General features: G+C 45.4%; 1 protein-coding gene and 1 long non-coding RNA gene across 2 annotated transcripts in view; one reads left to right on the top strand and one right to left on the bottom strand.

The window, feature by feature from the left end:
* The window catches only part of LOC128419807 (homeobox protein SIX4-like), a 168,625-nt gene that overhangs the window by 50,473 nt on the left and 97,482 nt on the right, over positions 1-20,670 (top strand). The gene's annotated exons all lie outside the window — the stretch shown is intronic.
* Positions 17,221-20,341, bottom strand: LOC128420720 (uncharacterized). Its single transcript, XR_008332106.1, has 3 exons — positions 19,990-20,341; positions 19,680-19,889; positions 17,221-18,304 (listed from the first exon to the last, which is right to left on the bottom strand). It is a non-coding gene; the product is annotated as an uncharacterized LOC128420720 (long non-coding RNA).

Below are 20,670 nucleotides of genomic sequence, written 5' to 3'. Positions count from 1 at the left end.
TGGCGGTAAGGTAAACGGCGTTTCCATGCACTGCTCTGGTTCGCCAGAAGTGGCTTAGTCATGCTGGCCACATGACCCGGAAGCTGTACGCTGGCTCCCTCGGCCAATAAAGCGAGATGAGCGCCGCAACCCCAGAGTCGGTCACGACTGGACCTAATGGTCAGGGTCCCTTTACCTTTTTATTACTGGTTCTGCCTGCCACTGGCTCTGGCACCCCCTATTGTCAGGCTCCATACCTTCCACCCTACCAATTCCCTTTTTTTATATATATATAATTTTTATTAGGGTTTTTACATTACAAAATAGAAAAAGAAAAAATACAAAGTAAAAATAGTTAAAAACAATCAATCTTTTCATCACATTATTTTTCATTTACTTGTTTCCCGGACCTCCTCGTACCTCCCTTTTTTGTATTCCAGTTCAATTTATTAGCTCAGCAGTTTCTTTCCCTCTTTATTCTACCCAGATCTTTAATCTTAAATTATTATAACATTAAATTTTTACTTATAAAAAAACCATTTTTTCATATTCTTTTATACCATTAGCTAGAAACCACTTAATTTCAATCCAACATCATTCTAACATTCATTAATTTTACAGTATCTCTGTAAATAGTCTTTAAATTTCTTCCAGTCTTCTTCCACTGACTCTTCTCCCTGGTCTCGGATTCTACCAGTCATTTCCGCCAATTCCATGTAGTCCATCACCTTTATCTGCCAGAGTGGGTACATCTTGTGTCTTCCAATACTTTGCAATAAGTATTCTTGCTGCTGTTGTAGCATACATAAAGCAAGTTCTATCCTTCTTTAACACCGATTGGTTAACTATGCCCAGGAGAAAGGCCTCTGGTTTCTTCAAGAAGGTATATTTAAACACCTTTTTCAATTAATTATATATCATCTCCCAGAAAGCCTTAATCCTTGGGCACGTCCACCAAGGTGAAAGAATGTACCTTCAGTTTCTTTACATTTCCAACATTTATTATCGGGCAAGTGGTAGATTTTTGCTAGCTTGACTCTCTTAAGGCATTACATGTCTTAAGGCATTACATGCCGTAAACTTCATACCTGTGGTCCATAACTGTTCCCAGTCAGCAAACATAATATTGTGTCCAACATCTTGTGCCCATTTAATCATAACAGATTTCACCGTTTCGTCCTGAGTATTCCATTTCAACAGCAAGTTATACATCCTTGACAAAGTCTTAGTTTTGGGTTCTAACAGTTCTGTTTCTAATTTTGATTTTTCCACCTGGAAGCCAATTTTCTTGTCCAAATTATATGCCTCCATTATCTGATAATAATGAAGCCAGTCTCGCACTTTGTTCTTTAGTTTCTCAAAACTCTGCAGTTTTAGTCTATCTCCATCTTGTTCCAAAATTTCCCAATATTTCGGCCATTTAACCTCCATATTGAGCTTTTTCTGAGCTTTCGCTTCCATCGGTGACAGCCACCTTGGGGTTTTATTTTCCAATAAATCCTTGTATCTTATCCAAACATTAAACAATGCTTTTCTAACAATATGGTTTTTAAACCCTTTATGCGCTTTGACCTTATCATACCACAAATATGCATGCCATCCAAATACATTGTTAAAACCTTCCAAATCCAAAATGTCTGTGTTTTCAAGAAGTAGCCATTCTTTCAACCAGCAAAAAGCTGCTGATTCATAATAAAGTTTAAAGTCTGGCAGGGCAAATCCACCTCTTTCCTTTGCATCTGTTAATATTTTAAATTTTATTCTAGGCTTCTTGCCCTGCCAGACAAATCTTGAAATATCTCTCTGCCACTTCTTGAAACAGTCCACCTTGTCCACAATTTGCAATGCCTGAAACAAAAACAACATTCTAGGCAATACATTCATTTTTATAGCAGCGATACGGCCCCACCCTACCAATTCCCAATGCGCTCCAGCTTCCACTGCTCCACCGTAGGCCTAGCTGACTCTCTGGACGATCAGGCTGCATATCCTACAAAATGCCCTGGACTCTTCTGCAAGACTTAGTAGTTCTGTGGGATGTGCACACAGGGTTCCCAGAAGACACCAGAGTTTGAAAGCCTGCTATCCTACAGTTAAAACCAGATGTAAAATATCACAATGCCCTGGAGGGAATGGGGAGGAACGACTCAGAAGAGCCACCTTGCCAAATGCAATACTCAGTGGACGAGAAGAACGGCAGAAAATCGTTTGGCTGTCATACAAGCCTAACAGACAGCAGTCCCACTGCCCCACCCAGGGAGGTTTCCAGCTCAGAGGAATGCGGAATAGAAAAGTTTTGTGGATATAAGAGACGGGGGGAGGAGGGACGGACAGAAACTACGCTGGCAGCCAGCCTGCAAAATGAAATTTGTGGAGAACTGCAACATACTTGGAATCCCAAACTGGGCATTCCTCTTGATGAACATAAATAACTTTCCATGCAACAGGGGGAGCTCTAACACTAGGGTGGCTGAGTTGTGGCATGGAGGCACCAGAACAGCTCTGGCCGAGCTCTGGGTCGGGGGTTGTTGTCGTTGCCATCCGTCTTCCCCTGCCTTTTCTCCACTTTCATCAGGACAACATCCATGCTCCCTCCTTTATCCTACAGGAAGGGCCGTAGCTCAGGACGTAACATCTGCCTGGTGTACAGAAGGACACAGGTTCAATCCCCGGCATCTGAAAACTTGGAGAGCTGCTACTGGTCAGTGTAGAAGAGTTTGGATTTGATATCCCGTTTGATCACTACCCGAAGGAGTCTCAAAGCGGCTAACAATCTCCTTTCCTTTCCTTCCCCACAACAAACACTCTGTGAGGTGAGTGAGGCTGAGAGACTTCAAAGAAGTGTGACTAGCCCAAGGTCACCCAGCAGCTGCATGTGGAGGAGCGGGGAAGCGAACCCGGTTCACCAGATTGTAAGTCCACCGCTCTTAACCACTACACCACGCTGGCTCTCCGTACAATACTGAGTGAGATGGACCAATGGCCTGACTCAGAGGGCAGCTTCATGTATTCCTATGTGGAGCGGCAGCTATACACAGGTCTCAGGTTCAATTTCCAAGATTTCCAGGCAGAACTGGGAAATATCTCTTGCCAGAAACCCTGGGAATCTGATGCAGTCACAGTAGACAAAGGTGAGCTGGATGGACCCAGGATCTGATTCCTATGCTCTTCAGGACTGCCATTAGCACCCATATCCTTAGGCAGGAGATACCTATCCTTCCATTTTTTAAAGGCTCCCTCTGACCTGCCAAAGGGCAGCAAGCAGGGAGCATTCCTGGCCTGGAAGCTTGTTGCCAATGTGTCTATTTCAGGCATAGGCAAACTCGGCCCTCCAGATGTTTTGGGACTACAACTCCCATCATCCCTAGCTAACAGGACCAGTGGTCAGGGGTGATGGGAGTTGTAGTCCCAAAACATCTGGAGGGCCGAGTTTGCCTATGCCTGGTCTATTTGTTTATTTTGCTGGAAGTAGTGTGGTGCAGTGGTTAGAGCGCTGAGCTAGGACCTGACTGACTAGGGTTGACTTTGCACTGCTCATTGTCTCTTAGCCTAACCTACCTCACAGGGTCCTTGTGAGGATAAAATGAGTTGGGTAGGGAGGGGAGAAACATGCAGGACACCTTGAGTTCCTTGGACGAAAGGTGCAATATAAATGCAGTGATAAATAAGCAATAATATATATATATTTTTAAAAAAACAAAAAACCTGTGACCTATGTAGAAATGAGCCACGGAATAATTGTATGGGTTTGTTCCTGTAGCTTAAAACCTGTAACCTAGGACTTGGCTACACTAGTAAAAAAAATATTTTAAAAACATTATAAATGTGTTATAACAGTGTGACACCAAATGGCGCTGTAGAGCTGAAATCAGAACTGTATGAAATTTTTCATTGTGAGCTTTAAATCGTTCTCCCCCCCAAGAGCATTTTCAGAGCGTTTTTTTTATAGCTGTGTAGATGCAGCCCTAGAGGACAAGCCTTCCTCCCTGTAAAAATAAAACCAAATTAAATTAAAAACCTTAGGTCCTTTTGATTAAGCAGGCTGTGGCAAAAGGATGTTTGGGTTCATTTTGACATCGATTGGGAGCCACCACACAAAACAGACAGCTTTGGCTACAAGGCCTCTTTTTCCAGGAGATGTCCTCTTTTTCATGGGCAGAGTCGTCGTGGCAATTCATGGTTAAAAGTAGAAGTCGGCAAATGTGTCCTCTTTTTTTAGCTATTCAAAATATGGCAACCCAAGATGCTGCAATAAACATTTCCAGGGGGGTTGGACTAGATGATCCTCAGAGTCCCTTCCAACTCTATGATTCTATGATTTTAAAGGGCCACAAGACTCTTTGGGGTCCTCCAGGTGTCCAATTTATTCAGCACTCATCCAGATTTGCCTTTGCGAAGCTTAGATGGTCCACGGTCTTTGCTGAGTATTTTGTTCTGATTTGTTTACATGACAACGAACATTCATCCTGATTTGCCTGAGGAGTACTGTTTGCACTTTTAATCATCTGTGCATCCCACACTTTGCTTTGCTTTTTTTAAAAAAATGTATTATTATTTTATTAAACGATAAAACAGACAGTACATATGAAAAAAAGGAGGACAGACATTGACAACAACCAAAAAAATAGTATGACTTCAGTACAAGGAGTTTGGGATGATAAAATGAAAAAGCTATTTAAAAAATCAGGAGAAAATGAAGTGAATATAGTTATAAAGTTATAAATGAGGTGCAGAAACACAACATTGAACGGAAAAGGGAGGAAAGGGGAACACACCAGACCTCAGCGCAGGCAGCTCTTTTCCTAGAAAAATAGGACTGGTCTTGCCTGTTTACGGATGCCCACAAATAAAATAATATTTCAAAGGGCTCTGCCACCAGTGTGGCTGCATTGCCATAGTTAATAACTAACCTCCAAATATGTAAAACCGGAAATATCAGTATCACCCTTAGCTGCGTGAAGATTACAGGTCAATTTCTTTGAGACAGCAATGAACTTTCTTGAACTGTTATAGAGGCATTTTTCCAGCCCTCATCCCACACTTAGCAACGCATTTTCTCGTCACTTTCAAATTGAAAAAAGAAAAAAAAATCCGGTCTTTTTCAAAAGCAGACTTGTTGGCGCTAGGGAAACGTAGCGCTTGAGTGCGCCAAACTAACGTTCCCTGGCACACTGGAATTCCCAGCCCTCTTCACTCCACAAAGTTATGATACTGACAATCTGGAGGCCTCCTCCTTTGTCGGATTAGTTGCTAATGCAAAAATAAATAAATGTGGGGGTCTGCCGCTGTATACGAACATGCGCGTGGGGAGGGCTGCCAAGCTAGGTCTTTGACCCGGGTGAAATAAAGCCTAGTTTCTTTCCTGCCTGCAGTCAGGAGACCCAAGCAATGTTGGTGGTGACGGCGGCAGATGGGACACCCACCATGTTTGCTCGGAAAGAACTGATAACCTCCCCCTTTCCTCAACGCTCGCTTATTAAAGATGACCTTTCGCCTCTCTAAAATTTCAAAGCTGGCATTCTGAGGGCTGAACAGACTGTGCGCCATATGTAATGTGACCTCGCTCTCTGTTGTGCTGGAGCGTTGATGGCACCACTAATGGAGGGTGAAAGGTCCTCTCTCCCTCTCTCTCTCTCTCTCTCTCTCTCTCTCTCTCTCTCTCTGCAACTCTCCCTGACTCACCAAGTCTGAATTAAGGTTATCTCCCTCCCCTTCCCCAACAGGCCAGCTTCATTGAACAAATGGAGGGGCCTATCTGGAAGCACTTAAAAATATATTTTAAAAAAGTAAAAAAAAAATGTGGCATGCTGGTTTGCTTCTCATCACAGCTCAATAACAAGAGTGCGCAACATGGCCGGGACTGGGGTGGGGGTGGGGATATTTGTTTTCTCGCAGGATGCAAAGAGCGTTAAGTCAACAAGGCCTCCGATGCAAATCTCAAAGAGCATTCAATCAGGCATCCCTGGGAGTGGCTGGCTCGGGAGAGAATGGATTAAACAAATCACAAGATCCAGGTGTGTCGCTATACCGTTTTTTTGTTTTTTGCTGTTGTTTTGCAGGAGAAAGAAGTCTGTGGATGAAAGCAGGCTGAGCCACCCTTGCTCGGTTTAAACTCTGAAACGGTTAGTAAGAAAATGAAGGGAGAGAAAAGAAAAGCATTCGTTGCCTTGACCCTTCTTTTATCCATCCATTCAGATTTAGGTAAAAGGTAAAGGACCCCTGGATGGTTAAGTCCAGTCAAAGGCGACTATGGGGTTGCGACACTCATCTCACTTTCAGGCCAAGGGAGTCAGCATTTGTCCACAGACAGTTTTCCAGGTAATATGGCCAGCATGATTAAACTGCTACTGGCGCAATGGGACACCGTGATGGAAACCAGAGCGCACGGAAACGCCGTTTACCTTCCTGCCACAGTGGTACCTATTTATCTACTTGCACTGGTGTGCTTTTGAACTGCTAGTTTGGCAGGAGCTGGGGCAGAGCAACGGGAGCTCACCCCGTCGTGGGGATTCAAACCGCCGACCTTCCAATCCGTAAGCCCAGGAGGCTCAGGGGCAATGCTCTCAGTATGACTGACACTGGGCAAGTTCATTGATTTCATTGGGTCTATTTTGAGCATGATTGGCATTTGGCTGTAACCCTAGATCTTGAATGGGATTTCAAGTCCATCTAAGTCAGTCACTGGTTCAGGCTGAAATAAAAACAAGAATAGCATTTATATTGCACATTTCAAGTATTCTGAGCATATTATATTATTATGGTAATGATAATAATTACTATTAATTAGATTTGTTAAGATAAGATGCCTGTTACCTAAAGGTCTTCAAGTGACTTACAACACATTTAAAAACATTTAAAAACCTGCAACCTTGGCATTATCAGCACCACGCTGTAACCTACTAAGCTATCCAGGTCTAAACATAAATACATCAGAACATTAACAGAATACAGACAGCACAGAAACACACAATTTATTTGCACTATTTCTATATGGCTTAATAGGTAAAACAAATCTCTAAGCAGTGTACAGAAAACTAAAGCAACAACAGACCACTTAAACAACAACAAATATTACAAAAATGCACATTAATTCTAAGTTACTAATCATTATAAATCAGTATTGATTCATTTTCCTTCCAACACCCCTGCTCTCTTAGCTTCCTGGCTCTCACACAGGACTCCACCCATCCAGCAAGCCTGGGTCTCTCTCAGGGTCCAAACTCGCTCTCAGAGGACCCACAAAAACCTCACAAAGAGGAAGATTCCTGTAACCAGCTGACATCGCCCAGAGCTACAATTCTCAGAGCGGCTTAAGAATCCATCGCTCTTCCCGGGAAAACTTTGGAAAAAGTAGCTCTTCTGTATTTTGAAAAAAACATTTATTCAAAAGTTACAATACAATACATTTTCAGTCAATATATTCCCTCTACAGACATATCTGTGATGATGGTGGCATTAAAATAGCCTGTTCTTCTTCAATAAAAGAGAAAAAGGGAGACCAGATCATGTCAGAGACATGTTTTTTGGAGGTGCCTTTGGTTAGTTGCCGATGGTATGTGAGGTGTTCTGATAGAGCACTCCAGATGTTATTAACCCAAGCCTCTACAGCCGTACCTTGGTTCTCGAACTCCTTGCAAAGCTCCTGCAGCCAATCCGAAGCCATGCCTTGGTTTTCAAATGTTTTTGGAAGTCAAACGGACTTCCAGAATGGATTCCATTTGAGAACCAAGGTATGACTGTATTGGTGTATTAGAAGTTTCCTTCCATTGTTGAGCAAAAACTAGTCTAGCTGCTGTGAACAGGAAGGAAAACGTAGCTCTTTCAGGGGCTCCTCCTAACAGTGCTCAGCACCCTTAACATGCGACAGCTCCCAGATTTCTTTGGCTTTCTAAAGTGGGATCATAGTGTTTTAACCAGGGGTGTCAACTTGAATGAAATACAGTGGACGCTCGGGTTGCAAACGTGATCCATGCGGGATGCATGTTCGCAACCCGCAGCGGTGCATCTGCGCATGCGCAGGTTGTGATTCAGCGCTTATGCGCCAAGTGTGATTTAGCGCTTCTGCGCATGCGCAACCCCCGAAACCCAGAAGTAACCCGTTCCAGTACTTCTGGGTTTCGGCGGTCCGTAACCCGAAAAAACGCAACCTGAAGCGTCTGTAACCCGAGGTATGACTGTATTGTGCACATGACACAGTGCACAAACACCATTTGAGTGGCAATGCCCATCGACATTGCAGGGTCCCGGCCACCTCAAATATTTTATTGTGAGAGCTGAAGCCCCCATGGTCCCTAGGAGTTGGGTCCTATGGTTTTAACTGTATGGTATGAATGTGGCCCAATGCCGGGGTCGGCCCAAGACATTTGGCCACCTGAGGAGAACCACAAAATGGCGTCCCCACCCACCATCAGGGAAGAAGGGGCAAGTGAAGATGGACATGGGGAACAAGGGTGGGAGGAGACCGCCAGTGCCTCTTATTCGCCAAGAGGCCACTGTAGAGGTGGCATTGAGGGGGCTGCCAAGGTAGGCGGCTGATCTGACCCCCAAGGAGCATGTCATAGCCATTGCTGCCACCAGGGGGCGATAAATTCATTGGAGGCTAGATCTGCTGTCCCTGTGGATTCTGTAGTCTGAGGCGGTCACCTGACCTTGCCTCATGGGTGGGCCGGCCTTGCCTAAAGCCGAAGAAACCCAGCACAAACTATAGACACTCTTATTGTGTCAAGAGCATGTTGCAGAACACACACATGCCCCTCAATAACACAACCGTCTGGAGGACCCTACAGAATAGGTGCTTCTGCAGACCCTCCAAGTTTCCCTATTTTTGAGGGACGGCCCTGGATTTACACAGCTTCCCCCGTTTTCTGATTTGATCCCGGAATGTCCCGCTTTTCTTTGGCGAAATGTTGGAGGGTATGGAATTGTGCAATCCTGGAGCCAATGAGATGAGTAATTATGCAACCTTTAGAAGACATCTGACGGCAACCCCGTACAGGGAGGTTTAAAGATGCTTAACGTTTTATTATGTTTTTATGTTTGTTGGAAGCCAACCAGAATGGATGTGGCAACCCAGTCAGATGGATGGGGTATAAATAATAAAATGATGATGACAATGGAACAGGACATAGCTATTTTCATCGGAGAAATGTTGGAGGGTATGCTTATGTAAGAACTTCCAGTTGATTCAAGAGGACTTTCTTCCATGTGTCTATAGTAGCATTAAGGTACAAATGTTAAGCTCTGGAATTAATGCTTTAGGCAACCAAAGGTCCGCAGGCCAGATGCGGCCCAATCACCTTCTCAATCCGGCCCACGTACGGTCCGGGAATCAGTGTGTTTTTACATGAGCAGAATGTGTGCTTTTATTTAAAATGCATCTCTGGGTTATTTGTGGGGCATAGGAATTCGTTCATTTCCCACCTCCCCAAAAAAATATAGACCGGCCCACCACATGGTCTGAGGGACGGTGGACCAGCCCATGGCTGAAAAAGGTTGCTGACCCCTGATTTACCAGGACCCTCATTTTCCTCTCCTGATGCTGCCTTGCAATGTAAAGGTAAAGGTAAAGGGACCCCTGACCATTAGGTCCAGTCGTGACCAACTCTGGGGTTGCGACGCTCATCTCGCTTTATTGGCCGAGGGAGCCAGCGTACAGTTTCCGGGTCATGTGGCCAGCATGACTAAGCCGCTTCTGGCGAACCAGAGCAGTGCACAAAAATGCCGTTTACCTTCCAGCCGGAGTGGTACCTATTTATCTACTTGCACTTTGATGTGCTTTCAAACTGCTAGGTTGGCAGGAGCTGGGACCGAGCAACGGGAGCTCACCCCGTCATGGGGATTCGAACCGCCAACCTACTGATCCGCAAGCCCTATGCTCTGTGGTTTAACCCACAGTGCCATCCGCGTCCCTTGCAGCATAGATACACTTTATTTCCTGACTTTTCCCTGCCACTTCTATGAGCAGAGCACCATAGATCTATTTCCTCACAGAGATGCACCAAAGCTCAGCCCCCACCCACCACCCAACGCAGTTTTCCAAGGCATAAAAACACACCCTCCTCTACCTTCACCCCCCCACCTCCCTATCACAAACAGGAAAAATGGGGGGGGGCCTGTCTCGCACCGCTTTGGGCAGACAGGAGATCAAAGGCGTCAAGGGGGGCGCAGCAGACAGATCGGTTCCTTTTAGTGCGCAATATTATTAGCAGAGCAATCCGCATTTTCACGGGGCATTTGTTTTTGTTGCTCTCCAGCCACCTTCCCTCCAATTTCTCAGCATAATGGAATTTGCAGTAACCTGACACACGGATAAGAGAGACTTTCATGAGGGCTCCCCCCCCAACCCCCACTTTGCAAAATAAGATAATGCATTTCGAATTAGGTTTTAGCAAAGCCTGTAGACAAATTGGGCCACGAGCGCCTGCTGGATTGATCGCCACTGGACGGGGCTTGGAAAGAACTCTTTCTTGGCAATTTGGGGTGCAAACATGCGCAGAGTTTTTCCTGGGAATGGGCCTGGGTTAGGGCCATAGGAAGCCGCTTATACAGTCATACCTCGGGTTACAGCCGCTTCAGGTTGTGTTTTTTCGGGTTACGCACCTGCCGAAACTTGGAAGTACCAGAATGGGTTACTTCCGGGTTTTGGCGGTCGTGCATGCGAAGAAGCGCTTAATCGCACTTTGCGCATGCACAGAAGTACTGAATCACAACCCGCGCGTGTGCAGATGCGCCTCTGCAGGTTGCAAACGTGCATCCTGCACAGATCACGTTCGCAACCCAAGCTTCCACTGTACTGAGTATAGCTCAATATTGTCTACTCCTGAATGGCAGCAGGGAGTCTCTCCCAGCCATACCTGGAGACGCCAGGGATTGAACCCATGAGCTTCTGTACGCAAGGCGGATGCTCTGCCACTGAGCTAGGAAGTGTGTTATTAGATTATTTATTGGTTTTATTCTGTGTTTTTATGTTGCAAACAACCCTGGGATCTTTGGATGAAGGGCAAGTGTGTGACATCAATCAATCAATCAATCAAACCAAACAGCTTGGTTCAGCCTCCTGTTCTTACAAAGGCCTGACCAGGTTCCTGTTGCGGAAAACCTGAAACAAGACCTGACTGAGTCCTACTTGCGGTGGAGTTTGGTCCCTCAAATTTCAGAAGCCCCTCAAAGGGGTGGAAGGAAGAAGAAGCCCCGACAATAACAGACTGGCATAATAAACTACAAGAATTTGCTGAAATGGCGCAGTTGACAAATAGCCTGAGAGGCAATTCAAAACAAAAATTTATGGGAAAATGGGATAGATGTAAGATATATATTCAAAAATATAGTAAAGGTTTGCTGTCTATGCTAGCATTCAATTGACGTTGGAGAGAAATAGAGCTGAGAAACAAGATTAAGGGTACATATTTATATAGGAATGTATTAGATAAAATGTAAAGAAATATACAATAATAATAGTAAGTTCATTTGTAAAAAAAGAATATGCAACGAGATTGATAGGAAGTCCTTAGTGTTGGTACAAATATTATTTTGAAATGGCTTTATGTCTTTCTTATTTCTTTTTTCTTTCTTTAGGTATATAAATTTGGTATATAAACTTTGTATACATGTTGGGAATTATATTATAATATGCCCTGTAATGTAATATGATAATGTATACATATGTGACGTAAGAACGTAAATAAAAAAATTCAGAAGCCCCTGGTGCGATACTAAAATTTGAGGGTGGAGGGGCAGGTCTCTTGTGCTCTGTTTCACACTATTGTTGCAGCGCCCCCTGTGGTGCTGGTGCCCAGAGCGGCCGGACGGGTTGTTGTTGTTTAGTCGTTTAGTCGTGTCCGACTCTTCGTGACCCCATGGACCAGAGCACGCCAGGCACCTCTGTCCTCCACTACCTCCCGCAGTTTGGTCAAACTCATGCTGGTAACCTCGAAAACACTATCCAACCATCTCGTCCTCTGTCGCCCCCTTCTCCTTGTGCCCTCCATCTTTCCCAGCATCAGTGTCTTCTCCAGGGAGTCTTCTCTTCTCATGAGGTGGCCAAAGTATTGGAGCCTCAGCTTCACGATCTGTCCTTCCAGTGAGCACCCAGGGCTGATTTCCTTAAGAATGGATGCGTTTGATCTTCTTGCAGTCCATGGGACTCTCAAGAGTCTTCTCCAGCACCAGAATTCAAAAGCATCAATTCTTCGGCGATCAGCCTTCTTTATGGTCCAGCTCTCACTTCCATACATCACTACTGGGAAAACCATGGCTTTAACTATACAGACCTTTGTTGGCAAGGTGACGTCTCTACTTCTCAAGATGCTGTCTAGGCCTGTCATAGCCCTTCTCCCAAGAAGCAGGCGTCTTTTAATTTCGTGGCTGCTGTCACCATCTGCAGTGATCATGGAGCCCAAGAAAGTAAAATCTCTCACTGCCTCCATTTCTTCCCCTTCTATTTGCCAGGAGGTGATGGGACCAGTGGCCATGATCTTCGTTTCTGAGTGCAGGACGGGTAGTGGTACCCTAAAGCTGTCTCTTGGTCCTACAACACTCTGCCTGCCTGCAGCTTCCAGCAACTGGTATTTGGAAGTGTTCCTGCTTCTGACTGTGGAAGCACAGCGCAGCCATCGTAGCGAGTAGCTATGGAGAGCCTTCTCCGCCTCCATCATAGCTGTCAACCGTCCCTTATTTGGCGGGAAAGTCCCTTATCCCAGCGCCGTGTCCCACTGCTGTCCCTTATTGATGGTGTCTCTTAAATTTCCTGGGTTTCAAAGCAAGCAGCTCCTCTCCCTCCCTCCCTGCCGACCAGGGAGGAGGGAGGCGCCAATTGTGTTGCTTGGCTGCATTGCTCACCCAATAAGGAGTCTAAGAACGACTGGGGGGTGGAGCTTGCATGCCTTGTGCCGATCAAATCGGCCGCGTTGCCTGGGGACTCGCCTTTGCTCAGCGCTTCCCAGCGGAGAGGTGACGGTGGTTTTCCTTGCTGCATCCCCTTTGCCGGGTTGCTGTGCTATGGGAACCACCGCTTGAGGCTTCGTTTGGCTGCTGGCTGGGCTTTCTGCAGTTGGATCGGAGGGGCTCAGAAGTTGAACATACCTGCGCTCAGAAAATCCCTTATTTTGGCTGCTGATCCCTTATTTTCAAATCTGTAAGTTGACAGCTATGGCCTCCATGTATTTGTCCCATCCACTTCTAAAGCCCTCAGGGTTGACAGCCATCCCTGTCTCCTTTAGAGAGTGAGTCCCAGGGTTCAGCTATGCTAACCCAGTACCATCCCAGGATTGTTGGAAGAATAAACTGGGATAACCCCATGGACATATTGACTAGGTCGGGGATGGGGGACTTGTGCTCCTCCAGATGTTGTTAACTCTCCTTCATCGGAGGTTTTTGAGCAGAGGATGGATGACCATCTGTCACAAATGCTTTAGCTGAATTTCCTGCTTTGCAGGGGGTTGGACTAGATGACCCCGAGGATCCCTTCCAATTCTACAACCGTATTGTTTTTAACACTCGATTGGGAGCTGCCCAGAGTGGCTGGGGAAACTCAGCCAGATGGGCAGGGTATAAATAATAAATTATTATAATATTATTACTATACGATGCTTTCTATCCAAATGCGGTTTTGGTTTTAAATGCAAAGTCTATAGGAGTATATTGTATTTAAAAATAGGGTATCAGAGTTTTTAGGGGGCTAACCAGGTTGGGTAGTGATGTATGGAAGTGATAGCTGGACCATAAAGAAGGCTGATCGCTGAAGAATTGATGCTTTTGAATTATGGTGCTGGAGAAGACTCTTGAGAGTCCCATGGACTGCAAGAAGATCAAACCGATCCATTCTGAAGGAAATCAGCCCTGAGTGCTCACTGGAAGGACATATCCTGAAACTGAGGCTCCAATACTTTGTCCACCTCATGAGAAGAGAAGACTCCCTGGAAAAGACCCTGATGTTGGGAAAGATGGAGGGCACAAGAAGAAGGGGACGACAGAGGACAAGATGGTTGGACAGTGTTCTTGAAGCTACCAGCATGAGTTTGACCAAGCTGTGGGAGGCAGTGAAAGACTGGAGTGCCTGGCGTGCTCTGGTCCATGGGGTCATGAAGAGTCGGACGTCACGAAGAGTCGGACACGACTAAATGACTAAACAACAACAACCAGGTTGGGATAGCTGGGATAGCAGGCTGGTTGGTTTTTGAACGTCTTATGTAGATTTTTTCAATTTCGTTGTTCTGTATGGGACAATGACAATAAAGATTATCGTATTGTATCATATCGTATGATTCTATGATTCTAATTCTCAGCATCCCAGACTGTTGGCCAACGACATTGGGAGGGCCCAGGTTTCCCATCCATGGTCTAAAAGCCAGAATGAATTTGAACACAGACTCCAGTGCATTATGTGCGCTGGGCCAGGACAAATAGGTCCAACCAGGAGAAAAAGATTATGTGCAATAGCCCTGCCAAATTTCAATCAAGGTGTGACCCTTGTGAGAATATAAAAATTGACCATAATTGCTTTAGCCCACAGGCTTGCGCTCCATGCTGCCTCCTAGTGCCAGAGTCAAGGAATTAAACATTACTTCAAACCATAGGGAGATCTGCTGCCTCTTTTTTATGTTCTTAATTAAATGTGCATATATTTGTATATATATATAAAATAGTTAACATTTTGCTAGTAAAGTGGAGCATCAAGTGGGCATAGTCCTCAACAGTTGCCAAGTTGTCTTGGCATCTGGGACAAAGAAACCTGCAAGCACACGCACCTCTCCCTAGCATAGATTGCATAGAATTGTATAGAAGGGAACCCCAAAGGCCATCTAGCTCAACCCCCTTCAATGCAGGAATCTCAGCTAAATAGTGCCTGAGAGCTGGCCATCCCACCTCCAATGAAGGAAAGTCCACAACTTCCTGTAGGAATCCGTTCCACTGGTGAACAGCTCTTACCATCAGAAAGTTCGTCCTGATGTTCAGTCAGAATCTCCTTTCTTGTAACTTGACTCCATAGGTTCAGGTCCTACCCTCTGGAGCAGGAGAAAGCAAGCTTGTTCCATCTTCCATGTGGCAGCCCTTGAGATATTTGAAGATGGCTATCATATCTCTTCTCAGTCGCCTCTTTTCCAGGCCAAACATGCCCAGCTCCTTCAACCGTTCCTCATAAGGCTTGGTTTCCAGACCCCTGATCATCTTGGCTGCCCTCCTCTGCGCACCTTCCACCTTGTCAACATCCTTCTTAAACCGTGGAGCCCAGAACTGGACACAGTATTCCAGGTGTGGTCTGACCAAGGCAGAATAGAGTGGTACTATTACTTCCCTTGATCTGGACGCTATACTTCTGTTGATGCAGCCTAGAATAGCATTTGCCTTTTTTTGCTGCTGCATCACACTGATGACTCATGTTAAGTTTGTGGTCCACCAAGACCCCTAGATCCTTTACTTCATCTTCATCATCATCATCATCAAAATTTAAATACATTAATACACAATACATTAATACATAATCAAAATTAAAACAAAAACAAACCAAATAACCCCACTGCCCCACACTAGTAAGCCAGGTGTTCCCCATCTTCTATTTGTGCATCTGGTTCTTCCTGCCTAAGTGCAGAACCTTACAATTGTCCCCACTGAAATTCATTTTGTTAGTCTGGGCCCAGTTCTCCAATCTGTTAAGGTCCTCTTGACTCTTGATTCTAACTTCTGCGGTATTACCTGCCTCTCCCAGTTTGCTGCGGTATTACCTTGCTCTCCCAGTTTGGTTCTTCCTGCCTCTCCCAGTTTGATGAGCAACCCTTTTTTGTGCTTCCTACCATGAAAGAGACACGGGTGGCGCTGTGGGTTAAACCACAGAGCCTAGGGCTTGCCGATCAGAAGGTCGCTGGTTCGAATCCCCGCGATGGGGTGAGCTCCCATTGCTCGGTCCCTGCTCTTGCCAACCTAGCAGTTTGAAAGCTCGTCAAAGTGCAAGTAGATAAACAGGTACCGCTCCGGTGGGAAGGTAAACGGCGTTTCCGTGCGCTGCTCTGGTTCGCCAGAAGCAGCTTAGTCATGCTGGCCACATGACCCGGAAGCTGTACGCCGGCTCCCTCGGCCAATAAAGCGAGATGAGCACTGCAACCCCAGAGTCATCCGCGACTGGACCCTAACAGTCAGGGGTCCCTTTACCTTTACCATGAAAGAAATTTGAAGCTGTTGCTAGGGGAAGCTTTTTCTTCAGGGGCTACTCTTTTCACGCCTGCAGGGTTGTTGTTTTTATGTCAGTGCATCTCTTTATTTGAATCAGTAGGCATTGATTTAGTAGGCATCAGTCCGCCCAACTCAAGACCATCTGCTACACTGATGGGCATTGGCTTTCCAGAATTTTAAAAAGGAGTGTTTGCTAGCTGTACCTGAGGATGTTGAGGGTTCAGCCTGGAACCTGCATTCAAAGCAAATGCTGTACCAATGAGCTTTACCAGACAGGACCTTTTCAGTGTTGGCACCACACTTGTATAATTCCCTCCAGTTGGAAGCCTCTCTCTCCTCCTGCTTTGAAACTAGCACTGAAACCCTTTTCAGTCCTGTCTGGCATTTTACAATTTGTTGCTTTTTATTGCTCTCTTCTTGCATTCAATGATACTGCTGTCTGTCTCCTTCTCCTCTGCCCTCTCTAGAGATCAATATTTGATTTGTTTTTGACTCGCTGTTATTCCCCCCCAAAACAAAATCACTCTATTTTTACAAAAACATTTATTTACGATAAGCATAGATTCAAGAAAAAATAATGATAAAACAAAAAAGAGAAAGGAAACTGGAACAAATGAGGTTCTTCACCACATTTCACATTTAAATAAACATTCTTCTCCCTCAATAAACATATTTGCCTCTCTGCCCACATTTGCACTGATAATTAATTATTTTGCAGATATTATTCTGGCATTCTACATGTGAGTATGAAAAAAATATTAATTGATCTATTTTAATCCATTTCCCCCCATTTCGTTATTGTCATGTGTTTATTACTTTTGTTTGCAGGTTTCTTTGGGGAGGGAATGTTTTCTCAAAGTGGGACGTAAATCATTTTAACAAATACATGTTTAAATAAGACCAAAGTTAACACATAATAGTAACACTAGTACTTATTACTGAAACTGTTGATTTTTATGTATTCATTACTCCCCCTGCATAGGGCTAACTGTGTATGGCACAGTTCCGCATTCTGTGAAACCCCACAGATACAGAATCTACATCATAATATGTATGATTCCTTATCATTTTTTTAAAAAAATACCTGATGTGAGTCCCCAATGCATGGTTTTTACAATGAAAGTGTGGGATATGAACACTCCTTTTTATATATGTAAGAGAACAAAAATAAATAAAAACTTCTGTTGTAACTTGATCCAAGGATGGGGGTGGATATACATCTAACAAATAAATAAGAAATATTAAGAAATCATTGTGACGCTTGGTTTCAGGTGCAGAAACGTCTTGGGCTACTGCTGTCATTGGCACTCTGCACATAAAAGACCTTCACAGTTTTCTGGGGTCAAATAATGGGATTATTCTATTGCAGATTCCATTCTAAGGTTTGTATGAACTGGTTTAAAATAAAATAAAATTCGCAAACCATTTAGAAGTCTGTTTTGACCTTAAGTGGTTTGTAAATATCATAATCATAATCATAATCAGCCTTTGTAGGTTCTGGCTAGAATAAACCCTTAGTCCTTTCCAAGTGATCTGTTTGTTAGTAAACAGAGACAGCAGCTCAGTATTACAAAACTGGAAACTTGGCTCACGTGGGAGGCGGAATTCCGAATCCCGAACAGATGGAGGGAGCGTTGCAGAAAGAAATGGAAGAAGAGAGAAAAATCTGCTTTGTTCTGTTGATTAAATAAACAGCTTAGACTAACAACAAACAGTTTCTGGCTATCCCAAGACTTTCTCGCTCCCCTCCCCCCCCCAAGTCCCCACATCTTGAAGCAATCAGCAGCTGAAAAGAGACTCGTCCCCCTGGCATCTCAGGTTAAAGAAGGGGGTCCAGGAAAATGTGGTAGAGCCATTACACGAAACCTGAGATGCGTTCATCGGGGACTCCAATTGCCATCGCATTAGGATTGATTGGAGACCAGCAGTACCGTAATGACCCGGAAAGAGGGGCACCCGGCGATTGTTCTTTCGCGTCTCGCGCTCTCCGCCTCTTAGCTTATTCCTCCTTATTCTTCCTCTTCCTTTTCCAATCCGAGAGGTTTATGTTACCGAGAGCGGCTCTCCTCTTTTCTTGTTGTGCAAATTGTGCTTGAGGAAAGTAGAAAAGATCCGTACAATCCACTTATTATGCCAAGGGTTTGGAATTCTTTTCAGAGCCCTGTGGGGAAATTATAGTGGAGAAAATATAAATTAAAGGGGTTGGGGGGTTCGAATGAAGCCTTTTAGATAGGCTTTTAAAAACACACACACAAAGGGGGTTGCTATTTTAATTAAGCGTCTGTTGAGATTTCCTACTGGTGCGGTGAGGCTCTGAACTGCGTGGAAACTTAGCCGAGGCGCAGTGCAATCCTATACCTGCCTACTCAGAAGCAAGCCCGTTGAACTCCCTGGGACTTACTTCCAGGCAAGTAAATACAGGATTGCGGTCTCAGGTGACAAGTTCTCGGCTTCTTTCTTGCTGCGAAGTCGGAGAGGGGGCCCCGATTCGGAAACGCACAGACTTGGAGACGAACCCTATTGCTTTCAATGGCGATTTACTTCCAGGTAAACGAATTTGGCATACGGGAGGCGAGAGTGAAGTCGCTTAAAAAAAAAGAAGTAGGATACGATCCAGGCAAAATTTAAAATCTCCTTTAAATTTCCAACGCAGTCCCGAGTGTTTCTATTTAGAAATCCCATTGAGTTGAATGGAGCTTTGCCTCCAGGTAAGCGTGGATTGCAGCAGCGAACGCGTGTTTACAACCCCTGCACTCCTTGGCAGGCTTTCCTAGGAAGAACACGCTCCACCGGCTCTTAAAATTGGGTTTACTTTTGAGTAAACACGTATAGGAGATCGGGCAGGGTATCCCTCCAGTTCATATGAGTTTTTCTCAGAAAAACCCACCTTAACTCGATGGGGCTCCTTCTCCCACCACAAGCTAAGTGAGACCGAGCAACCTGCCCTGTGCGTGTCTACTCGGAAGTAAGCCCAACTTGGTGGTGGGGGGGAATCACTCCCAGTGTGGGATTTCCTTCCAAAGAGACGTGCCTTGGATGCCGCGCGGGGAACCAGAGGCGCGATCCACACGCTCTTTGCGACTCGCCGCCTGGAGTAACATCTCCGCTTCTTCGAGGGCAAGTCGGAACGCAAATCGCGGGTTAATTCGGAGCGGAGTTCTTTTTTTGAAAAAAAAAAAGCGGAGTCACACAAAATTTGGTGATTTTGTAGATCTACCTATTTGTAACTGTACATTTATGTTACAAGACGGCCGTTTTAATTCCCCTTCTTCCAATGACCTAATTACGAAAGTTTGAAGGAGTAGAAGAAGTGGTGTGTTTTAGAAGCGGAGCAGGAGGGGGAATCGGAGGTTGCTCGCTGGCTCCGGAGAGAGAGAGAGAGAGAGAGAGAGAGAGAGAGAGAGAGAGAGAGAGAGAGAGAGGGAGAGAGAGAAGTCTGCTGTGCGCTTTGCGCCAAAACAAACCGGCCCCGCCTGGTCTGGCTTTAGCTGCAGCTCACTGGATAATGAACTCCATCTTTCCAAAGCGAACTTAACTGTTTATTTAGTGTCACCCCGCATTTACATCACTGGCACTTTCCTCTGAACAGAAGGAGCTGGAGGCTTTCTCCTCCAAAAAGGAAATTCTTTTTAGCTTAGACAGACTTCAGCATCCAGGATGTACATTAGCGGCGCAGGAGGAGGAGGAGGCGGCGGCGGGAGCGCTGGTGCTGCGCCCTTGGCTGATTTTCACCATGATTGAAACCTCTGAAAGAAAGAGAGGAGGAATAACGTGGGCGGAGGACGGAAATCTGGGCAGTGGGGGGGGGGAGCAACGGGTGGGGTGGGGAGGCACGTGCACTATTACCTGGGCTCCAAGTCTCCGCGTCCCCGTTTTCTGGAGCTCGTCTCCAGTCTCCCTTTGATCCGGACTGGCTCCTGTTTTCGCTCCGCTTCCGGCAAGTAGAGGACGCGCGGATCCAGCCATGTTTAAGCACATTCCTTGAAACTGGCGGGGGAGGGAGCGCCCAGGCGGCATATTTATTTGGCTGTGAGGAATAACCCCCCACTGTGTCCAGTGGGGCTGAACTTTTCCCTGGTAAGCGCGACTTCATTTTACAGCCTGGAATGTGCGCGTGTAGACCTCGCCCCCCTGGAAATCAATGAGAATATATCGACATTTTGCAGGGGAAATGATTCCCTCCCCCCCATATGTGTGTAATACACTTCCGAGAGAGAGAGAGAGAGAGAGAGAGAGGGTTGGATCGTGCCCCGGTTCCTGTGCACGGAAGTAAAACAAGATTTGAGTGGGATACGAGCGATTCCAAAAGGAAACGTTTTTAGGTTTAGGGGTGTAAAAGAGATGGGAGGGAGAATCACATGATCACTTATAACCCATGTGGTGGGGAGACAACATGTTTTAGGGGCTATTTAGTGGAGGGGACTTTTGTGTGCAACATGACCTTAATCGTGGGAACCGCTGCTTCTTTGAGAGTTTGTGGGAACTCGCGTCAATGGCAGCCTTGCATGTTTCTCAGGTGTGTGTGTG

The sequence above is a fragment of the Podarcis raffonei genome, chromosome 1 (assembly GCF_027172205.1).
Source record: "Podarcis raffonei isolate rPodRaf1 chromosome 1, rPodRaf1.pri, whole genome shotgun sequence".
NCBI classification, from domain to species: Eukaryota; Metazoa; Chordata; class Lepidosauria; order Squamata; family Lacertidae; genus Podarcis; species Podarcis raffonei.
Note: the sequence above shows the minus strand (reverse complement) of the source record. Positions and strands in the feature narration are given on the sequence as shown.